We start from the raw sequence: 11,663 nt of genomic DNA, 5'->3' as shown, positions 1-11,663 counted from the left end.
AATAAAGTGAGAGAAGCATTGGGAATGCTCTACTTTAAGTGAGTGGAGATTGTCCAACTGAATAAAATTTTGTAGAGCATTGGGAATGCTGTACTTTAAGTGAGTGGAGCATTGGGAATTGATACTTGAGAGTGAAATATATTACAAATATTACATCATCACATATTCATATCAAAATTCTCATCACACAAGGTTATATTTCCAAATAATCACATCATCACACATTCATATCATAAAATTGTGTGCATGAAATAATTATATAAATATCATCAGTAAATGCCACTTAAGTAATAAGTCACAAATTGGTGTATAATCAACAAAAACTACAAACACAACATCATACATGCATCACAACTCTTCTGATGCTTCTAGTGGAGATTGTGGCAACTCTTGTGATGCTTCCAATGGAGGCGGTGGTGCTCTAGATGTACACTCAATCTCTACTTCTTCTGTAGTATGTAGTGCTTTCGAAGTAGACTCAATATCCTCTTCCTTGAATGCAAGCAGAGTCTATGGCAACTATTCTGATGCTTCCAGTGGAGGCTGTGGTGATGTAGGTGTACACTGAGTCTCTACTTCTTCTGTAGTGTGCAGTGCTTTCACAATAGACTCAGTCTTCTCTTCCTTAAATGCAAGCTCTGATATTGCTTCAGTTGCACGTTGTATTCTAATGGCAGCAATTAGGTCTCGAATGATTTCAGCCCTAAACAGTTGTATATCCTCCTCTGAATATTTGAGCTCCAAAGAGTCTTCCGATGAGATCTGTGGCTTAAGTGAGAAAATTTCATTGAAAATCAACATGCAATTGTAGGCAACTCTCCACCCACAACTATGCCCATCTTCCTGCTCTACTACTAAATGCTTTTGGAAGTCTACCGAGTCTTTGTACTGTCTTGTTTCTTTGATAGCAGATACCAACTTCTCAATCGACCTACTCATCATGACATATTAAAAAAACTTAGTGTGTCTATTACATAAGGTACATAATATAGAAGTAACAACAGATTAATAGAATACTTACGTTTGCACTGAGCCATGGAAGCCTGCAATTGAGTTAACAAACCAACAATAGTTGTCTTCAAGGTCCCAAACCACTAGACTCCAATGTTCCGTACACGAATAATTAAGAACCATTATCATTTAACACAATGTTGCCAGTATAAGATGAAAATAAAGGTTGCCATGATACTTACATCTCCTGATATGCCATAAATAGGACTCGCACGCCATGTAAATGTAAAGGCTGTAACCATTTTTTACAAACATCGGCTATCGTCTTTCTGCTATCACTAAGTAAAGGAGAAAGGAGGGAATCCAACATATACACACGGTTTTGTACGGTCTACCGAATCATGAGATAACTATACTGCACCAACAAATTAATGAATATTAGCTTATTAGATTTAATCAAAATATTGAATTATCAAGCAGAGAAAAAGTTTGTATCAAACCTGAAAATGGCCATCATAATGTTGTTATTGACCTCATTTGAAGCTCTAGAGAGGATTGAAATCTCGTCTCCCCCAAATTCAAGATACTGAGGTCTATGTTGAATCATAGCCCTAATATTAAAAGAGCTTCCCAATTCTTCCAATGAAGCCATGTTTGTAGAGTTGAGGTCTTCTATCCTTTTTGAATCTTTGACGGCATTCATTTCGCACTCCTCTGAGCCATTATCATATATTTGCCTTGTGGGAGGGTCCATAATGTCACCCTTAATGATTGCTCAAATGGTACATGTTATAAATGCATAGAGGTGCAAATCCGTATATGTTGACAGTGTTGTGTCATTTTGTATCTCAAAAATTTGACCAAGTACCAAAAAGTAATTGTAGCCCACCCTCCATCCACAATTATAGATGTGGCTATTCTCTTGATGTGATAGTTGACATGTTATATACTCTATTTGTTGTGCCAAGTCACATTGCTGCATTACTGTGTCGATAGCACCTACTAACTTTCGAGCTGATATGCACATTAAAACATATAACAACAGTGAATATGTGCATTGCATATCAATCTACATGTCAAGAAGTGACAACAAGTGTAGTCTATACTTACTCTAACACAGTGCCATGGACAGATGTCATTGAGTTGGCAAAGAAGCACTTCTTCACAAAGATGTCCATGACTACCAGACTCCAATGTGAGCTGCATTATCAATAAAGAACAATTACTGTGTTTGAGACAATTCTAGCAATGCAATAGAAAAAACAAGTAGGGTTTGATGCTGACTTCTCATAATATGCTGTAAAAGTAACTCGTGCGTCATTCATAGGAATGTGCTTCAACCACTTGCAAACATCCTCTATGGTTTCTTCTTTGTTGCTAAGCACTTCCGAAATACGAGGATTGAGCATATATGAAACGCTTTGTATATTTTGCGGAAAATTTGCTATAATATTACTATATTTAAAAAAAAGTATTAGCTTCTTTGGTTTAATCAAAATAAGCAAAGTATAAAGCCAAGGAAAAGGCTGCATCAAACTTGAGGATGGTTGTAATGACTTTGACATTAACCTCTTTCTTAGGATTCAAGAGGATTGAAATCTCTTCTTCACCAAATTCAAAAAAATGAGGTTGTTGTTGAATTAACAACATAGTAGTGAATGAACTTCCAATCTGCTCCAATAGATTCATATTTTCATGACTCATCTTATTAAGAGAGTAGTCTACATCGTATTCTTCTTCACTTGCTATGTCTTCAACATCCTTCTCCTGCTATAAAAATATAAAAAAGTTATGCGATGTACACATCCCAAATAAAGGCTTAAACAAGAAGATAAGGTTTCATATAGGCTTTCATTAGAGTGACTCTCTCCTCCTCTTGGAGCAAAAATTTAAAAAGTAAGGTTTCATACATGCTTTCATTAGAGTGAGTCTCTCTTCCTCTTGGAGGAAAAATTTAAAAAGTTATGAGATTTACACATCCCAAATAAAAATAAAGGTTTAAATAATCATAGAAGTATAAAGATAGCATGCTTTCATTAGACTCAGTCTCTTCTCCTCTTGGAGGAAAATATAAAAAATTTATGAGATTTACACATCCCAATTAAAGGCTTGAACAAGCATACAAGTATAAAGATAAGGTTTTATACATGCTGCAATGTAGTCATATTCTCAGGTTGTTTCCCAATGGTAGCAATTAGACACTGAATACTCTCAGCGTGAAATGATAGCAAATCGGCTTCTGTATATGATTCCATTTTGACTGGTAACTCCAAATAAAAAATCTCTCTAAGAAACAACATGCAGTTGTAGGCAACTCTCCACCCACAGCTGTGCCCATCTTTTTGCTCCACTGGCAGACGTCTTTTGAATTCTACTTGGTCTTGTTGCTCCGTGGTTGTTCTGAGAGCAGATACTAGCCGATATGCAGCACTGTCCATCATGACATATTAAATATATTAATATGTCATGATCATAAGATACAAAATAAGAAAGTATAAAAAATATTAAGAGAATAATTAACTTGGGGAGTTGGCATGATAGCCTTCCATTGAATTCACAAGCCACAAACGATTGAGTTCAAGGTCCCAGGCGATCAAACTCCAATGTGAGCTACACGACCAGAATAAAAATGATTATTATTTTACATAAAATTGCAAAAGAAATAGTAAAAATAAGGTTATAGTCTTTTGAGGAGAGCTAAGAATAGAAGAAAGGAGAGCATTGAGCATGTAGACACGATGCTGCACTGCACTAGGAAGCTGAGAAATAACTACACTGCACTAAGAAATAAACAAACGTTAGGTCATAGAATTGATTTGCATTCTGCACTAGGAAACCAATATATAACTACACTGTAAACAAAACATTGTCATTAACCTCCTTTAAAGGATTGGAGAGGATTGAAACCTCCTCTCTACCAAAGCTCAAATACTGAGGTTCTCGTTTCAAAATGATCCTAACTTCAAATGAGCTCTCCATTTTATCCAATGCAGCTAAATTTGCAGAATGGGTCTCTGTCATAGCTTGTATTCTATGTTTGCGGTCATTCTACTTTTCCATGAAGTCTTTAAAGCTCTTGTGCTCATGGGATTCTTCAATCAAATTTAGAGATGGTTGCATTGTTGAAGTAGAAGGAAGTGCCTCCATATTGACTTCATCCATTTCTTCTCCCTCTATTGCTTGTAAACAAATATGAGAGATTAGATTCATTATCTTTAAATTTAAATCTTATTTAAAAAATTGTATTTAGTTGAGAAATAGAGAGTTCATATCGCTAAGTATTGTCATAGTGGCCTTTTTTCATAACCCTGTGAGCCATAATTATCAAAGAAGGCATCATCATGTTTGTCTTCATCCACCAACCTCTCTTTGAACGGGTCATGTAAGTCCATCTTTTCATCATCATCAACTAAGACATTATGATCTTCAAGGTAATCATCCATGTCATCAGTGTCCTTGTGGCCTATCTCTTTTTCATAGCCTGTGATTAGATCTGCTTGAAGCTGAAAATAAGCCATGAAATGCTTATTTTCAATAATATTTGTGGAGTTGCCTTTTCTGAGGAGATCCTCAAATAAATATCCCATCCTGCACAAGGTGACCTCCCAACCTGCCGGTAGCAAATTCTCCATCATGGTAAGCAAGAGACTCCCACTTTTTGCAGGACTTCCATAGTCGTTTTTTTGATAATGTATGGACTTGGGAATATCTTGCTCTTCTAGCATCAATCTCAGACTATTTGAATTCCCTCTTATGTTCTTTTGTAAGGAGTCATCAGGGTTGGGACTCCGCATACACAAAAAGAATGATTCAAGAGATTGAATCGCTATGCCACATTCTCTCTTGCCTCTCTTTGCTACATAAACACCACTATAGATCTTCAAATCTAATGAATATGCTCGCTCTAGTCATTTCACCTTAACAACAGGATAAACCAATGACAGGTGACATATTGCTTACCTAGGCTTGTGTGTAGAGCTGGAGCTGGGAGTTGGAGAGGTGTGAGATGGAGCTAGGGTGGTTGTGGCTAGAGCTGCAGTGGGTGATGGAGCTAGTGAGGTTGGAGTTGGAGTTGCAATGGGACTCTATGATGGAGGTGGTGAGGTAGTGTGGTTGGAGCTGGAGCTGGTGAGGTAGTGAGATTGGAGTTGGAGCTTGTGAGGTTGGAGCTAGAGGTGGTGAGGTAGTGAGGTTGGAGCTAGAGGTGGTGGTGTTTGGAGCTGGAGGTGGTGAGGTAGTGAGGTTGGGTGAGGTAGTGAGGTTGGAGGCAACTGAAACTAGAGATAGGGATGATATGAAGGGTAACTCTACTTAGAGGCAGTTTTGTCTCAAAGTCTGTGCAAGCAATCATGAAGAAATAAATGCATAGGTACCTAGAAGACCGTTTTTCACATGTGTGGCTGATAAGACAGATGTGTCATGCATTGAAAACTGTGCCATTTTCCCTTATCTACACTTTTCTCCATCCCTCTAGCAGTTTTGATCTACACTTTCCTCCATCCCTACACCACATCCTTATCTACATCACTGCCATCACCCCCCCCTTACTCCCATCATCCCTTCAACACCCCCCTCCCCCCCTTACTTCCATCATCCCCCAAAAACCCCCCCCCCTTACTACACCTATGCAAGAGCCATAGACAAGTCACTAGGGCCAGCCATGGACAAAACAAATCCAACTACTCATATATACCACTTAGGAATCTGCTATATTTGTGGGCAATAGTGTTTTGCTGATCTGTGATTGTGTAGACCTCACCTTTCCTTAGGTACCAGCGACACATCACATATAGAATAACTTTTTTTTCTAGAAAATGCAATATGAGGCTCTTTTCCATTAAAACACCCTATATCGCATTTATTAGCAAAATATGCTAGGTGTGCAAGAATTTGATAAAAAATGCGATTTGGAGCAATTTTCTAAAGAAACATGAATATCGTGTTTTCTAGCCAAAGATACTAACCTTATTAGTATGTGTCAGCTTGAGAAGAGCTTGATGGGTGACAGCTTGATGTCTCTTGAGCTGTAGTCAGACAATGTGGATAATAGTTTGATGGGTGTCAGCTTGATGGGTTGAGATAGAGCTGTAGTGGATCTAGGGGAAGGACCTGGAGCTATATTGGGTTAGGGTAATAGAGCTTTTGAGGTTGTCTGTCACAAGCCTGTAGGGAGGAAGATGAAACTAGAGATGGAGATGACAAAGGGAATGATTAAGTTTGGCAGCTTGGTCTAAAAATAGGTGCATGCAATCACTAGATACTCTAAATATAATACCTTGAAGACCAGCTTTGGCATGTGTGGCTGACAGGTGTGACTTGAATAGATATCTGTGCAATCTCCTCTTATCTTCACTTTTCTCCATCCATTCAATAGTTTTGAATCTTCATCTTCTTCCTCATCTTCATCTGGACAATACTTTAGACCTTGCTTTTTTCCCATCATCATCCCCACCTACCTATACTTATGCAAAAGCCATGGAGAGAAAGGATACAGGAATACACCACACTCTTGATCTACCTTTCCAATTGTCTTCTTCATCTATCTAATTCTACTGCATCAGCTAGTAGTCATCTACTTCATCTTTTGAATTATCAAGACAACTATCTTGCAAATTCACTTGAATTTTCTCTGGACATGATCTTTTTGCATCAATAGGACTTTTTGCTAGAAAACATGATTTCAGTCTATTTAATTATAAAGACAGTCATATTGTATTTTTTTGCAAACTTTCAAAGGGGAGCTAACCATCTAGGTGATGCAAGCGATGCACCAAGACCTATCAGGAAGACCATTGACCTCTCACCTTTGTAAGAAAATAATACAATGTCTATGCTCAACAGATAATAGGATCTCGTACGCAAGAGAGAAAACAAGATAGTATGGAGAATCAAAAATTTTGATTACTGTAGAACTGATACAATAGATGGCACTGCCTTCCAACCGTGTGCTCCTGTGAAAGAAGCTTCGATGGCATGCTGGAAACAGTAGAAGACGGAGGCTGGATGCTAAGGAATCAGGGTTGCTATAGCCAGTGATGAAATGGGCTTCACGGGCTTTCTCTTATATAGCCACCAGTCATAGTCGATTAGGCTCAATTGGGTGACCAACCCAGTCCACCCAAAACGACCGACTGGGGGTCGGAAATAGGCCACTGACCATAAAATAGAACCGGTGCACAAAACAGAGCAACTAACCTATGGTCCCCATTCGGCCCCCCATCCAGGATCATTTGAGGCTCCAAACGGGCCCCACAACCCAAGAGTGGGCTACCCCGAGAAATGCTCTGCCTACCCTCAGTGCGGTCAGTCAAGGGATGTCTTCCTGCACTTGCATGTAGCCTAGTTGGCGGTGTGACAACTCTATTTGAAGCCAACCAACCATCAAGCCACACATGGTCCCCATCTGGTGTTCAAACCAGGACCTACCGGATAACTGAGCTACTCAAATGCCTTCTCCTCATATGGGGGTCTTACAAGTAGAGTTAGCTGGTTCTCGTGTAGTTACATGAGAGTGGAGCATTGATATCTAACACCCCTCCTCAATGTCCACCTGCAAGTGAACTTACTTTTTCGGCCCAATGCCAAGTCGATGAAGATGCCTCTCTAGCAAGTCTCTTCCAAGAGCGGATGTGTCAATTTTACGAGCAAAAACCTATGAGCTGGTTTATACGAGCGTGTTTTTCAAGAGATTTTAAAAATAGTATTTCTTTAGGAAACATGGTTTTTACACTTTTATTTTCATTAGAACTAGATCCCTTTATCATAAAATTATACAGACTAGTCACTCATTCATTTTTACATAACATAAATCTTCTTATTCATAGACATCCCTTTGTACCGTTGTTATTACCTTAAAAAAGTATTGAAAAATAATTCATTTAAGAAACGTCCCTCATAATCACTCTCAATACAATAATATTATACATAAATAATTACTTATTAAAAATATCATATGGCAATATCTTTCAAGTGTTTTTATAGTATTAATAACAAGATATTTATGGACATGTTTCCACAGAAGTTTAAATTACTGTAAATAAGTATTAACTTGGGCTCATATATCACTCTCATAAAATACATGTAATATTTAATACTATATATGCAAGGTTTTCCAAAATATAACCCCATAGATGTGCTCAAATGGGGTTTTCCAATCAATTTGAGTGGCTGAATGACTATATTTGGACATTGGATGTGAAAGTTATGTCACTTTTAAAAGTGTTGTCCAAGGTAGTTTCGCCAGCAAAACTACCTTGAAAGACCTTGTTCAAAGGGCTTTCGCTGGCGAAACTACCTTGATGGCTTGCTTCAATGAGTTTTCTTTGGAGAAACCCTTTCATGAAGATAGGTTGAGAGAGGTTTTTCAATGTCACCCCCTATTAAGTAAAAAGTTGTAAGAAGGATCATAAGGGAATTTTCATAGAAAAGTCTACTCTACATGTGGGTTTCTTCAAAAGCCATCCCATTATGTTCTCACCATTCCCAAAGATTCACATAGATATTCGTGTATAAAATAGGCATTCCTATAATACTTTTCATATTTCTAAGTGAAACTATGTTTTCTTCTGATCCATTTTTGTCATATTTTTGCATAGTTGGAAGCTTTTTTTTTCCTTCGCTCGGACGCTCGGAAGATTTCGCTCGGAAAATGCTCGTCCCCTCCAAGAGCCTTCATGAAGATGTCCGCAGCATTTTCTATAGTCAGACAGTACACCAAGTCGACCTCTCCATCCATGATGAGCTCATGTACAAAGTGATATTGAATCTCAATGTGTTTTGTGTGAGCATGGAACACCGGGTTATTTGCAATCGCCATGCAACTCTGATTGTCACATGATAACTGTGTAGGCTTGTTCTGCACTGCACCCATGTCCCCCAAAATCCTCCTTACCCACAGTGCCTCGCAAGAAGCAAAGCATGCAAATTTGTACTCGGCCTCGGTAGAAGAAAGAGCAACTGTGGGTTGCTTCTTGATGACCCATGACACAACTCCAGATCCAAGTGAGAAACAATAACCTGTCACTGATCTCGTGTTGTCCACATCTCCTGCCCAATCCGAGTCACAGAATCCGATCAAGATGTTGCCCTTGGTATAGGTGATGCCATAATCAAGTGTGCCTTTGATGTATTTCAGCACCCGCATCCCTGCACTCCAATGGTTCTCTTGGGGCTTATTGGAAAACCTACTTAGTACACCAATCACAAGACTGATGTCCAGCCATGTGTTGCATAGGTAAATCAAGCTAGCCACAAGCCTTTTGTACTTTGCTTCATCCACCAGTGGTGATGAATCCTCGTTTGAGAGCTTCACGTCAACCTCCATAGGGGTACCAAGTGTCTTGCACTCATCCATGCCAAATGCCTTTAGTATCTCTCCAACATACTTTAGCTATGAAATGAAGATCTATTTCGGCTCTTGCCAAACTTTAATCCCTAAACAGAAATGCATCAGTCCGAGGTCTGTCATTTCAAACTCTCTTCCTAGAAAATGCTTCGTCTGCGAGATCTTCTCTTCATGGTTCCCTGTTATGACAAGGTCGTCCACATAAAGGACTACGATCATACACCTGCCTCCTTCTCTGAAGATATACAAATTTGCATCAGATGGGCTCCTCCTGAACCCTTTTTGTAGAAAGTAGGCATCAATTCGCTGGTGCCACGCTCGTGGGGCTGTTTCAGCCCGTAAAGTGCCTTCTTCAGTTTGCAAACTTTACCTTCTGAACCGGGGATCTCAAAACCTGGTGGTTGTTCCACGTATACCTCCTCCTTGAGATCTTCATTTAGAAAGGCGGATTTCACATCCATCTGAAACATGGGCCAACTTCCCTGGGCAGCTAAAGCCAAAACACTACGAATTGTGGTTAGTCGAGCTGTGGGAGTAAAAGTATCTTGATAATCAAAACCATGTACCTGTGCAAATCCTTTTGCCATGAGCCAAGCCTTGTACTTATCCAGCATGCCGTCAGACTTGTACTTGGTCTTGTACACCCACTTGGTTCTGATTACCTTACATTTTGGTGGTCGATCCACAAGGTCCCAAGTGTTGTTCTTGATTATGGAGCCATACTCCAACTGCATAGCCTCCATCCACCTATCATCCCCCTGTGCCTCTTCAAGACACTTGGGTTCATCAGCATGGATCACTTCTATCATCAAAGCATAGTTGACCAAGTGTTCTTGCGCCCTTCTTTGCTCCTCTAATCTCTTGGACCGGCGGTGTTTGGATGGTTCCTCCTCAATTGCTGGAGGTTCTCTGCCATCCAAAAGCTGCTTTACCCAATTTGGGAATGGCCGTTGCCATTGTGGTTCTGCAGGCTCTTCTTTATCTTCTTTGTCTTGAATCCTCCCAAGAACCGTTGGGGGAGTTCGGTCTACTATTGGTGGTGGTACTGGATGGATATCCCGGTCCTGTTTGTCTGGGAAGGAAGCATCCTCCTCCAATTGATGCGGCTGTTCTGAGAAGACCACATCGCGGTTACCTTCTTGGTAATAGGGTTATAGAGACGGTAACCCTTCGCCTCTAGAGCCCAAGAAAATACACTTCCGGCTCTTTGGTTCCCATTTGGTCCTGGTAGCATCAGGGACATGCACAAAACAATCACATCCAAAAACTATGAAATGTGCAGCTGAAGGTTTCTTACCAGAAAAGGCTTGCAGTGGAGTCATCCCATTCACAGCCTTCATGTAGCTACGATTCAGGATGTAAACTGCAATGTTACATGCTTCAGCCCAGAAAGTCTTTGGCAAATCTTTCCCTTTCATCATACTCCAGCCCATTTCACAGATGATGCACATCTTGCATTCTACTACTCCATTTTACTGTGATGTATGTGGTGGGGGTTTCTACCTCTTGATTCTGTGACTTTTGCAGTAACTTTCGAATTCAGTTGATGTGAACTCTCCACCTCTGTCTTATTTCAACTTCTTCACTTTCCTCCCCGTTTCTTTCTCGACCATTACATGCCATTCCTTGAACCTACTAAAAGCCTCGTCTTTAGTCTTTAGGAAGTATATCCATATCCTTCTACTGTAGTCGTCGATCAAGGTCATGAAGTAGTAGGAACCACCCAAAGATTCCGTCTCCATCTTTCCGCAAAGGTCCGTGTGAACGAGCTCTAGAGGAGCCTTTGCTCTGCTGGCCTCTTTAGGAAAGGGATGCCGATGCTGCTTGCCCATCATACAAGCTTCACATACATCAGGCAAATCTGAAATTTCTGGTAGGTCTGCAATCATTCCACTTTTATGCATCTCCTTCAAAGAACTAAGGTTTAGATGACCAAACCTCTCATGCCATAGCTTAGTGTTCTTCACATCGGATCAAGCACTGAAAGCTGAGAGTTCTAGATATTGTTGTGCCGTGTACCTTTACCAACAACCTTCCCTTGAAGATCTAGGATCTATGCACCATTCTTATTGAATTGAACTTTGAGGTCCCGATCCGTGATCGCAGAAACGAACAAGTTCCTCTTGATATCTGGCACATAAAGAACATCAGACAACTGTTTTACAACTCCATCTGGCTTGAGAGCAATCGTACCTTTTCCTTTTGCTATACATTTTGCATCATTGCTGACTACTACTAGGATGTCATTCCCTACTGACTGTAGAGAGGTATACCAATCCTTCTTACTGGTCATGTGGCATGATGCACCACTGTCAATGATCCATGGTTCATCTGCTAATACATGAACTGCCTCCATGCAAATCTCCTC

The sequence above is a fragment of the Dipteris shenzhenensis genome, chromosome 20 (assembly GCF_047967505.1).
Source record: "Dipteris shenzhenensis isolate YYH24624 ecotype China chromosome 20, Dip_SZ_1.0, whole genome shotgun sequence".
NCBI classification, from domain to species: Eukaryota; Viridiplantae; Streptophyta; class Polypodiopsida; order Gleicheniales; family Dipteridaceae; genus Dipteris; species Dipteris shenzhenensis.
The sequence above is the reverse complement of the archived record's forward strand: the minus strand, read 5'-3'. Positions refer to the sequence as shown.